Source organism: Hippocampus comes, unplaced genomic scaffold, assembly GCF_001891065.2.
Source record: "Hippocampus comes isolate QL1 unplaced genomic scaffold, H_comes_QL1_v1.1 scaffold217, whole genome shotgun sequence".
NCBI classification, from domain to species: Eukaryota; Metazoa; Chordata; class Actinopteri; order Syngnathiformes; family Syngnathidae; genus Hippocampus; species Hippocampus comes.
The window spans coordinates 375,873-389,500 of NW_017805334.1; positions in this window are offsets into that span (position 1 = coordinate 375,873).

The window sequence follows — 13,628 nt, forward strand, 5'->3', positions numbered from 1 at the left end:
CTCCAAAAAAAAAAAAAAAACGAAGAAAAAAAAAGCTTGGGCAATGACAACAAAGAGGGAAAAAGAACAGAGGCGAAAGAGGGGTGGGGGGGGACGAGGACGGAATATCAGAAAGCCTTTTGCAAATGGCGACGCTTCATCTTTAGTAATTACACAGGGTTTTTTTTCCAAATGTTTTGATGTCTAATATGATTACAAGACACACGGCACTGAATATAAATGGGTAAACAAAACAAGGAAAAGGAAAACGCTAATGATTTTTGGCACACTGGGATGACACTTTTGTCCACATTGCACTTATGTGTGACAGTTTGGTAATCACACTGACAGCCATGTGGGGGCGGGGCGGAGTTAATTAAAATGCATGACAAGTTACGTATTGATCAAAACCCGAGCACTACTAGCAACCCCGCTTCCACAATGACTTTATTAGGCACAGCAAGTAGATATGTCAACTTTAATGATGACTATTTCGTGGTGTGACAAAAAATATCGGTGGCATTTTATGTCCAGACTCGAAACAAATGACAGCGACTGGCTATTAACCGACTGCAGAATGAATCGTCCATTTACGATGACAATTCTAGCTACCCTCGTTTACTAAAAAGCCAACGCAATTTTCATATATTTTAGCAGATGCAGACATCAATCACGGCACTTTCTGTGACAGTTGTGATCGTATTTAATGGTGTCCATATTTGCCCGAGCAAGCAGGCAATTTGTCACTTTTACTTGGCGTCAGGCAATCAGTTTATGGTTTGATGCTCCCCTTCATTGACGACCGAGTCAACGCTGACCTGCCGGCTGCTGAGAAACAGTCCGAGGTGCGCGCCGCAATTTGCATGCACGACAGCTTGATGAATGGCCTTTTTGTTGTCATCGTTTGGCTCGGCCACCATCGATCTGCAATGTGGATTTATTGATTGACGCGATGACTGATAAGCCTGCTGATTTTAAAGTTGAGGGACGGCAAGAGTCGGAGACAATTTTAGACATTGCGCAATATATATATATATATATATATGCACACAAAATCCCAGTCAACAGGTGCAACAGCCTCAAAACGAGAGAAATTGATTGAAGTGACTGTCTCTAAAAAAAATCAGCGGGACAAAATATTCCGTTGAAAGTGCCATCATCTCCACTATGTCCAGATCTTATTAGTTAAGAGCAAGGCCAAAAGTCATATGTTATGTCTCCCAACAGCCTCTGTAAAAGGCCCCAAAGGCTCGATTTTGTGTCATGTGATTTATATCCCTCCACCTCAATAGATCTCTATCAGAAAACAGCGTTTGACTGCTGACGGCTTCCCGACACAAGGTCAAATTCGATGGCGGCACAGGAATACTTTCTTAAACAGGACTCCATTTTCAGTTTATAATTGAAGCGCAACATCTGAGATGTATTTGCTACTTAAGTATTCTCATACATCCTCCAGCAATTTTGTTTTTCTTTTTTCTTTTTTTTTTTGGTTACTCCTTTTGGGATAAGAACTTCATGTGCGCAGATTTGCTTCTTATTCATTCATCAGGACACCGTTTGTTATGAAAGGACGTATTCTCGTCGCGCATGAAATACCGGAGCCCCTGTGGATCCTCTGAAAGCAACAAGATCAATGAGGGTGGGTTCCCCCCACCCCTCAACTAGGTTGTCCTTCAAGAAATGATCTATGTATATCTCATTAGCTCTCTATGATGACATATGTACGACCGAATGATTAATGGCCATCTGGAGAAAGAGAGAATTATTGAGCTGACCTTTGGGCGTGTTGGGGAGCAAATGGCTCCACATGGCTTCCCACTTTTTTTGCCTTTCCGGTTCCGACCTGAATGTCTGTCAACAAACCCAGAACTATCACTAGCATTACTTAAAATGTGACTTCTTATTAAGAACGTTGCCAAATTCATAAAAGAGTTGAAAAAAATGAGTGTTTATCAAAATCACAGTTGAGTGGTCATGCCAAATGGATATTGAGGGAGAATCCTTTGGGGAACGGGAATAAAAGGGAGAAGTCAATATCGATAGAACAGACGGTGTCCGATGAAGAGGTTTTCATGACGGGGGGTCAGATCCAGTCACCTTGCCACACGCCCCCAGAGATAAACACCATCAAAGCTGATCAGCATGTCAAGTGAAGTGAGAGGAGTGTGGGTGGGTGAATGATTTCGGCGAGCTAAAAGGTTTGATCTGCATATATAACGGAGTATGATGATTGTAAGAATTTCAAACGGTCATGATTACTAGTCTATCGGTGGTCTGGTATTTAAATTGAAAAAAAAAGAGATTTTTTTTTTCTCCACTAAATAATCATGCTAAATGAGAGTTTCCTTGATTAAATGAACGTTTAACAAAAAAAAGATGAGAGTGGTGCAAATGGTTGTGATTGAAACCCTCCGTTAAGGTCTCTCGGCCAGCAATGGCCGAACGGTTAGGCTTGTCGCCTGCCACCGTGGGGACTCGGGCTCAAGACCATCCACCCCTGGAGACACTGCTGTGGTGTCCTTGAGCAAGACTGATATCAAAAACTGCTCCGCGGGCGCTTAAGTATCCTCCTGCGCTGTATTATGTGCCACGAACAGTGTGTGTTTGCTGTGTCCACTCATGTGATGTGTCAACTACAGAGGTCAAATTTTGTGTGTGTGTGTGTGTGTATGTGTGTGTGTGTGTGTGTGTGTGTGTGTGTGTGTGTGTGTGTGTGTGTGTGATATGATGATTCGTCTTGTTCTTTCATTCTTAAGACCCAATACAAGTGATTTTGGAAATGTAATTTACAAGTTTGAAGATAAAAGAACTGCATAGAACTCAATCGTAGAGATATGGCATGAAACAATTTGTCATGGTTTCAATTTTCCTGATTTAAAAAAAAATTTTTTTTAGCACTTCACCGAAAATGGCAGTCAGTGATATAATTGGGGCACCCCTCTTCCACGACTGTATGTAAACTTGGATAACCTTCATTTATATCAGCGGCTATCCATTGAAAAAAACTGAAAATTCATCTTCCTTTCTCATCGTTAACCGAAGAGAAAAAGTAGGACTAGACTTGTAGTCCGACCATTTGAGTAAATAAACAGCCGACGCCGAACAGAATTAGAGGACATACAATATTGATGGACAGCGCCAGGTGATGATGTTTCAAAGATGGGGAGCCATCCAGTCAAGTTTCCACACGCCCCTTGAGAGAAAGAACACCCGTCATGATTACTTTGTGCGAGGTGAAAGAAAGGGGAGGGCGGGAGGCGCAATGACGCAAACGAGCTTGAAGGGGATGGCATGGAAGGAGAACCAAAGAAAAAGCCAGGACCAAAGGTGTATTATATAAAAGATGAAATGGCAAAGAAAGTACGTGCTGCAGTGAGGTACAATTAGGGAGAAAGGAGGTAGGGAGGAAGACCACGTGAGACGAAAAGTGATTCAGAGGAAAATGGCATGTATGGAGGAGCATAAAAAAAAGCAGCTAATGGCAGGTGGAGAAAAAAAAACATGAGGAAAGGGCAAGTCGAATTACTGAAGGAGAAGCTAAGGGTCAGCTTCTACAAGTATATTGCCTGAGGTATTTGCTTACCACTATTTCTGTGGCTCAAGAGCCTCCTAATTGATCGGTAAGCCTTGGTCCGATGAATCTTCCGGAATCTGTGCATTCTAAGATGCGGGCTTTAAAATCAACACCTCACACATATACATTCATCTGTGTGTCAAATATGCATTTCATTCTATGGTCAAGGCTGATCCGGATGGAATTTATATGAGAATACATTGGGGGAGGAAAAAAAAAAAAAAAAAACATGCAACTTCCGCACCGAGCCGCTGTACAAGTGAGAAAATGTCAAGGTTGCAGAGAAAAGGTCTGGGAAAAGGACTTGACAGGAAGGTGAGGCTTGGATTAAATTTTGATCCGTCTCGATGCCCCGTGCCCTTGCTAGCTCATTTCCTGATCATATCCTGGGACTCCACAGGAACACCTTTGCATGATTCATAGTTGAAGAGAAGAATCAACTGGTATTCATGATAACATCGCCCCTTCGTTGTCATCTCATTTGCTTATTTGCTTTGTTTTTGTTTTGGGCCCGCAAATCCGCCAAAGGAGTCCTCTGGAAAAAGCTGGAAGACGCTTCACTCATACCTGTTTTATATTACAGCAACGTATTTACTCTTTAAAGATATTCTTTAAGACCTCCATCATGCCCATTTTTACTGTCCTCTCTTTTAATCCTATCAACATTATCCAAGTCTGGATCTGTGAAACATGAATAGCTTTTAGAAATGGATTCATCGACTTGGATTAATTGTGCTGCTGCGCATCACTAATTGGGTTTAAATATGCAAAACTGAACCAAAGGTTTTTGGTGGTTTTTTTTCCAGCAAAGGCACCATGGTTGAACTTTATTCGGAACAAAGCATACTTTACTTTTAAACCAATGTGAGCAAAAGCAACGTTAAGTCCAGGATTCAGGGTCACGGAAAATAAAACGTATAGGAAGATAATTTGTGTACACTCAGTGCAAATTGGGAAAACTACAAAAATAGGATCTCGTTTTGTTGAAATTGGGGCGAAGACTTACAAATTCTAACAGATTCTTCCAAAAAAATATATAAATATACTGTGGAATTTGTGAACTCCATTGCTTGAATGAGCCTGTTTGTAACTTAAAACATTAATAAATCGAGGTCATGTTTCCCATTGACATGAATGGCAAGGCAATTAATCCGTTCCAGACCAGAATGTTACACTCCCCCCACCCAAAAAAACAAAAAAAAAAACAAAGTGGGACATCATTTTGGCTTTTAAATAAATCAATTCCTTACCCATTTCTTTTAGTTAATTTTATCATTTTTTTTTTTAATTGCCTTCCTCAAGCGATCACCAGGGAGCGTTTTTTTATTTACAGAAGGCAGCCCTTTTCTTTGGAGTGGACGCAGCATCTTCTGGCATCCGTGATTGGGTGAACGTGAGTGATTTATTACAAAGCGGTAAACTTTGTGTATTTTTTTATTGAGCTATTATAAAACGTCCAACTTCCCAGAGGTCTTTGTCTTCATGGACATAACGCAGAATTGGCCTTGGAAGTGATGCGACGTCTGCGCCTTCTTGTCCGGTGGAGTTCGTCAGGCAGCCAAATACTATTTGTGGTGTCATGAAATTGAGTGTCACTTTCACTTGGGTGCTATCTACATTCACGTCTTTGAGTCCGTATTTTCTCCCTCGCTCTCTGTCTCCATTAAATAAATATGTCACCCGGCGCAATACAAGGACAAAAAATACGGATGGCTTAATGATCACGAATACGAGGGAGGCTTTGTACACTACTTTAGTAAATTAATCCTTTTTTTTTTTCTTGCTTAAACTACAGCTTTACAGCTTTTCGGAAGACGGCAATCTATTATTAATAACCAGAACTGGAAGACAGACAAAAAGTCCGACCACGCCGGTACATAGAAAAATAGCTTCACTTGAAAATAATTTGAAAGAGACTAAGAGGTCTGAATTCGTCAGATTTATATGTCGATAAAAGTCACCAATCATGTCCATTCATTGCTCACACTTGCAACGACACACAAAGAAGTGTACATTGAGCTGATGGAGCAGATACATCTTCAAGCTCCAGTGAAAGGTCACAGCTCTAATTATCAACAACAATGGCTCTTTGCAGTGGCAGGTCGATAGAGACCTTGCCTAGTCCCCATACTCGGAAATGTCTGAGCATCGCTTTCTCTCTCTCTCTCACTGTCTGGACCTTTCTCACACATTTGTCTGTCAAGCACAAACAATCTACGGTCATTTGTAACTTCGGTTGTCCATTACTCATAGCCCACCATAGGATAGGGCCTGATATAAGAAGTCGAGTAGTCCACTTTTACTACTCCGCATCAGCATTTTAACGTTTGAAGTTGACTGATCGCGAAACATATTTTTGGGGCATCTCGTCTCTCAATCGTTCAATTGACAGAAGACTTTAAAACGATGAAAAAGCATCTCAACAAGTCCATAAGATATTCCATCACAAATTCGCATCGCCAGCAATAGCTTCATCTGAATCAGATCCACATGAAGCAATTTGACAGTGATTGACACTGACAATTATGATGCATGATGCCATTTAGGGTGCGACCGGATTGGATTGCTTTGTGACCACAACACAATTGTGCTCATTTTACAAAAAAAAAAAAAAAAAAAAAAAAACACCTGATCTGGATGGTCTAGTACCAGCTAAGATGGACCACACCACAGTTTCCCCCTGACCAAACAAACCCCATCAAGTGGAAATGAAATCGAGCGTGAAAGCAGAGAGTTTATCTGAACAATCTCGGAAGACTACCTGGCAGTCCAGAAAAGATTAAGGGATTTTCTGTATATCAGGAACTGTGGCCAAAACTAACAGAAAAATCAACATCTGTCCAAACCAGGCCATTGAGAACCTAAGTGCCTTGACAGTGACAGCACCACACGCCGGGCGGTTGAAGCAAAGCGAGAGGACCTTTTTTTTTTTTAATCATCAAAGCCCAACAGAAGCACGGGTTCTTCAAACGCGCATTAAGCTGCCAATGTCGATAGCTTCAACCCAGTCCAAAACTATCAACTCACTAATTGCAAAGCTGAAAGTTACACACCCACCCTTCAACCCTGCTTTGTAAATGGCACATCTGTTTGCCTTTCAAGCTATTCTATTGCAGATTAGCGCTTACAGGGGGACCTACGGGCACATTCATACGATGCCTTACTGTGACTAGTTTAGGAATATGAAATCGAAATTGTCAATTTTTATACAGAGCCGCTGACAGCAAATATTGACTGAACCATAATAGCGGGATTTGACTCATAATTCTGCTGAGCGGAGCATTCTTGTCGACGGCACAGTGCCAGGAAGTATTCGCGAGCCCCACAGCAGTACAGATCAATGACTCCTCAATGTCAAAACCATACCGCGCCTGTTGTTTTGATTTGGAACAAAACAAGTCCTTGGTGAATTACGTCCTGCGGAGGCAAAACCACGGCAACCCGCTGACTGCGATTCTGAACAACTGCAAATGTGAATACAAATGATTGTGTTATTGAGAGGGCTAAGGAAAAACATCGTCCCACAAGTCCATTATGTTAATTGCCTTCGCCATAGCAGGCAATGGCTGCAGTCGCGCTGAGGTGCAGCGGTGATAAATGAACGGCTCGAGTATGAATGCCGAACTGGCCAATGATATAGCAGAGCGTGTGAACAACTGCCCCTTTTTGTTTATAGTGACCTTGTAATTAATCAGACAGGGGCAGGGATGTTGAAAAAAAATGTCTCGTCAGCAAATAGGGAGGGGACTTAAGCCCCCAAAGTAAAGATTGGAGAGGAAAACCGCAAAGTAAATACTTGCATGGACCACAGTTGTCTCAAAACGTTTGCTGAGGAAATATCACGGTAAGGCCTAAAATTCATATCACAGTATTCATTGATTGTAAAAATGAGACAAGAATAATTTCTGAATGGGTTATACAGGCCGGATATAACGGATATAACGTAACTGAGAACATTTGATGTGCAGATCTCAAAATTAAAACTTAAATGGTGAAAAATAGTGGAAAGAAATAAAACATTGCTGAGAAAAATATTTTTTGTTATGATCACGTACTCAATACAACTATATATACTGAATAGAGCACTTCATTTGCGGTTCTGCAACGCTTCGCATGTGCCGACTGTGGAACTGCGGTATTATTTTGGTGCTAGCAGAGCTTGAAGCCATTTTCACTCCGAGGCACAGACAAGGACATCATCAACAAGCGTTATTGCCCCTGGTTGGTTGAGGACAAATGCACAACCTAAGCCACGTTAGCTATCCGCGGCATGCGCGGATAGCTAACGTGTTGCTAATTTACAAGATATCTGTTATAACGTGTTATTTCGGAGAGCCCAATGTGGATTGAAATGTGACATATATAACCATATAAGAGTACAACATTTTCCAAGCATGGACGACCACACCAAATTTTCGGCAATTAATTTTGGGCACCTTGAGTTCTTCCGCGATTTCCCTTTCTGTACGGGGCGTCATGTTAGCACAGTAGCATCCAGACAGATGTCTGCACTGCAGTGGTTGACCCGCTCAGGTATTGAAAAGAAGAAACACAGCTAGCCAGCAACTGCCCATAGCCATGTCTAAATGTGTTGGTACCATTTTAAAGGCCTTAAAGTGCCGTATTTTATGCTATAATAACAAGCCCAAAGTTTATTTCTATATCGCGGATTTCACTTTTTGAGAGGGTGCTCTACAACTCAACTCCCTCGATGGATTTACTATACACTGTAGAAATATGAAAACAACTTTTCTTAAATTAGAGTAAATCACTCCCAATTAGACTAAAACACGCCAAAAACATACAGATTTCATGTCTCAGTAGCCGGCAGGTCTGAATATTCATGCATGAATGCTGATGAATGAACTCGTGATGTATGCAAGGAAAATCCTGCGGGTTATTTATTTTGCATATTTCCATTTCTAAATGAACAAGATTCAACATGTAAAAACATTGCTGGACAACATTTGCATATCTACAATTCTGATTTACCGTTGCCGTTATATACATTAATGAGATGGCTTAATGTGACCTCCAGAATAATGACGCCTCTTAGAGCGCAAAAAAAAAAAAAGAAGAAGAATATATATGGGCGATATCAAATTGGACTTTCTATGCTTGCTAGTCTTATCACCGCCCTTAAGTGATGGCACCCATTAGTCAGTGAGTATTATAGATTTATTTTTGGAGACGCTAAAGATTTATTTCTGTGCCACAAAAAGTAAAATACGGCACCACTTTATGGCAGAGTCATAATTCAAACGCGGGAAATGCATTAAAGCACAATCTGATGCATTACGGGAATTTATAATCAGCCGTGCAACACTGGCCATTGATCGATGGCGAAACTGTGGGAGCTTTAGTATATAATTCAACACACGGATTTGACAGCGTACTTCGACTCATCATCCCAGAATGAGAATGGCATCTGCTGATTATTTTTACGCTAAAACGCATGAGTGCAAAAGACACCGCTGAAGCATTCATTCTCAAGTCATCAAACACAGTAGGAGGGAAAAAAAAAACTAGCCGAGCTGTACAATGAAAATAATTTGGTATGGCCATAACAAAAGATTCATTTAATCAATGTGTTGATTCAGTCGCAAATAGTCTGTGGTCGAAAAAACAACACCATGATGTCAGCTAGGTTGTGTTGTAGTTTTGTTTTTTTTTGTTTTTTTTGGACACTAATACAAAATAGGCTGGATTTGAGTAAGTCTGTTTTGTTAAAAATGGATGGCTGCAATGCTTCGGTGCAGAAGGAACTGGTCTGCTACGAAGGTATACATACATATTAATTTCCGCCTATAAAACTGCCTCATCACCCCATGGTTTCATTTATTCCATCACTCTTGGCTCTCTGAACTTTGAGAAAGATTTTGGGAAGCTCAGTCATTTGCTTTTGTAAATGATTAAAAGCATTTTTTTTTTCTGATGGTCAGAGTGTCGGCATGAGCGCAGGCATTGATGTGGACACCGGACGCTGGCAATGTGTGCCACCATTTAATTGAATAACAGTGCAATGAATTGCAGATTTTTTTATTTTTATTTGATTTTTCTTTAAAACCGAGTGTATTTGTGATTGAGCATGATTTGGTCAATTACATGTTTTGGTAAATCAACCAAGATGAGTGTTTTTCGGATTTTCTTGAAAAGTCCCGATTTTGAACATGCAAGAGTTCCGCCCGACAGCGACGAAATGTAATTCTGCAGCATGTTGAGCATGTGCCACAAGTTCCCACAGATAAATCCTTCGAGACTAACCTTCTGCCTTTCTTCAGTGTCGCAACTTTTGATCTAGCTGGTACAAAAAAAAAAAATAATAAAATAAAATAACCTTTTTTTTTTCCTCACCAGAATCATTACAACACATGTTGCTATCCTGGTGTTACCGGCGCAATCATAGAAACTGCCAGTACAAAAGAGCATCCAAACTAGCATCCAGAGGGCCATCTGCTCCTCACGTGGGCCAGATGACTAAACCAGTCAGAGGTGTGAGGATTTTAATGTGTCTACATGTGTTTGAGCGAGACGCCGAATATATTGAAACGCTCCTTCGGTTATTGAGAGTCCAGAGAGCCCGATTGCCAGGAGCAGGCGAGGTCGGAGACAATAGAGAAAGCGAAAATATGGTGTTGGAGTGAAGCAGAAATGTTAGCACAGACAGGCTCGTTTGTCCATCTGGGGATTTGCTGTTATCCTCGCGTCGTGCGCTTCCCTGGATCAGAGCGACGATGATCAAGGCCTAACTTTATAACCACGCTAGCTTTTGACTGCATTCGAAAAAGACTCATTTCCTCTCACCGTGGCACTGCCATTCTGCCTACGACAGTACTGAACATTCCGCCAACTCGGCAGCATCAAAGAAGCTGGCCGGCGCGGAAAGAAAGGAATTGGAGCTAAGCGAAATCTCAATTCCAGTTGGGTGAACGAGCTCATTTTCTGCCCGGTTGCACATTGTCGTCTGCCTTGCATATGCAAGTCCGCAGAAATTATGAGCAGTTTTATGACCAAGGTTCACAAATCCATTGGAGGGTGTACTATAAATGTGTAGCATTTACCCTGCCGGCCCCTTTTATGTTCTTATATATTATTTTTCGAGACAAAAGCTTAAATTGCGCGCAATCCGGCAGCATGGCACATGCATGTTTGTGTGCCTGGTGGGAACGGCTGGCTGACATATTTCATCATTTCATTAGGAGAAGCTGTGGGCTGGGTTTGCAATGACAACTTCATTTTCAGAAGAAAACCGGACTGCATTTAGAACTTAAGCCGCCTCACTTACTTTTTGCTTGAATGGCTGCTCTTACTGACAGATGGGAACAGCGTGTGCGGCATTTCAAAACGCCACTCCTGCACTTGGAAGTTGTTTTAAATCCCTTCGGTGAACTCATTGAATTTCACTGGCTCTTTTTTTTTTTTTTTTTTTTCACATTTGCTGCTTATCCAGGCGCACAACAACAACCGGCCCGGAGAACTTATCGTGGACACAATTATTTGAGCAATAATTACACGATGCATCACAACACACCCATGTTCACGTAAGCTAAAGGGGTCGGGTGGAAATCATTCACCATTATCAAGCATCGAGAGTTTGGAGAGAGAATATGTTATGATGAGCAAAGTCATTTCAAACACGGACTTTATGGACAACCTGAGCGGGGGGGGTGGGGGGGGGTCAGGGATGGAAAAAGAGAATTGGTTCCTTTTGAGAGTGATTTTGATGTCGTTGCTACGCTAATGTAGCCTCCGAGACCGTGACCCAACTGTCACTTATCTCTTACCTTCTCCTTGTGCTTCACTCTCCAGCCGTGACCAGTCAACTAATGCTTTTGATTATGCATAGTGACATTGTATGAAAAACGAACGAAAGTCAGTTGAACTGCAGCAACGCTAGAACGTTTACGGTACTGCTGAAGGAGTATGGATGGCAAGAGCACGATGGTGCAGAATAGTTTCTTGAAATCCGGTTGATATTTGCTATTATTCTTCCACAGGATATTTGTGTTTTATTGTATTTCTACTGGTGGCCCATGTCGAGTGGTTAGCGCGTCGACCTCACAGTGCAGAGGTCGTGGGTTTCGATCCCGGAGTTTGCATGTTCTCCCCGTGCCTGCGTGGCTTTTCTCCGGGTACTCCGCTTTCCTCCCACATTCCAAAAAACATGCATGGCAGGCTGATTGAACACTCGAAATTGTCCCTAGGTGTGAGTGTGAGGGCGGATGGTTGTTCGTCTCTGTGTGCCCTGCGATTGGCTGGCCACCGGTTCAGGGTGTCCCCCGCCTACTGCCCGAAGAGGGCTGGGATAGGCTCCAGCTCCTCCCGCCAGGATAAAGTGGATCGGAAAATGGATGGATGGATGTAGTTCTACTGATCTTTCCCATGCCTACGGTAGTTGTCTTATATGGACATTAAATCCGGTCTGGATATGTCCCGCTGAAGTAACTGTGGATGCACCATCATACAAAACTCTTGAGGGGGTAAAAAAAAAAAACCTATCAGCATCCTGCTGTTAATAACAGCAGGAGGACAAAAGAATCGCGGCCGCTTTCTCATTTATCACAGCGAGAGTTTTGTCTGCACTTCTACAGTGAGTGATCTCATCTGGGGATGTGGCATTCAAGTGAGGAGGATGTCGGCGCAACATTCATCCACATCAGCCAAACAAATAATGTCCACGTTGCCTTGCCCGTCTAATAGATGTAACAGCCATTAAATTGGCGGCGCTTGTAAAGTATTATTTCCACGTTAAGAGTGATTTATTTTGTATTCCAAAGGTCGTCTCCACCTTCCACTTGTGCGATCTGATGTGACCCAGTACAACTCTACCATCAGCTCTGCCAGGTGTACCCTCTGAAGAGGCCAGGGATGTTCACGTTTCCCAACGGACCTCCTATGAACTCAGCTTCGGGCTATCATTTTAATTATTCCAAAGTTGCCGCACGCGCACGCACGCACGCACGCGTATACTTTGCTAGCTTGCGTTCTAGCACCCAATACCCCGAGGCAAGCTGACAAAATGGTGCCGCTCAGGTGAAATGATTTAGCCAGTTGAACAGGAGCAAACGGCTTTGAGAGCCACTATTTTTCACGCAGAGGTGACACCATCTCCCGAAATGTCAGCGAGACAAGGCAGATAGCGAGTGTAGCTCATTTTCTTCTACTGCATCCTGCTGTACTTTTCTGTGTCACCCCCCCCCGCCTCCCCCCAACACCGTTATAATAAAACATCTGGGATAAATGCGAGTATTGCAGGCTGAGCCCTGTCATAAACCGGGGAAGGGGAGACACAAAAGCGTTCCGTGGGTGCCATATTCCAAATTTCACAACACCTCTCTCAAAATAGAATGCATCTTTAAATTCAAACGGCACCGGCACAGCTGTCGTTTCCTCAACTGATGCTGTGACCGCTGAGAAATGCTCTGCGGGAACAAGAAGCATCTCTCAGCCAAAAGTCAAAGTGCAGATTTTGTACTGCAGCAAATGTCCTCTCTGCCACTGGTCTGAAGCCTCCCCATTAGAACTCTCTTGCGCTTTGGTTTACGAGCATTGGGCAGCTTAAATTGGGCCTCCCGTCTAGCGTTAACGGCACCAGTAAATGTCGGAGCCCCTTTGCAGCCGCAATCAACACCTGTGAACAGACCGGATGGGAGCGAGCGGGCTCCCGGAAAGCTGCTGGTGTGTTGACGAGCCGCTTCGCTTCAGAACAGAGCCAGTCGGGCTGCCAGGCTAATTTTGGCAGCATCTGATACGTTCAATGATTTGGCTGCCATGATGGCAACAGATCCTCATTTAACATTCATGTGATTTTAGTCCTGTTCTTTTCTCAGCGTCCAATTCAGAAGTGCTTGTTACTCAGTTCCCAGATGGTGAGGATGAGCCCAAACAATTACAATTGAAATCTGCCGCCGGCAACTGTGTGTCGAGAAAGACGTTTAAACTACTCGGATGTGAAAGTGATGCACTGGAGGGCATGTCGGCGGGGGGGGGGGCTATCCTCAATCGCCATATTTGGTGCGTTGAATGCGGGGGGGGGGGGGATTGGGTGTTTTGGGTTTTTTTTTTTTTTTCT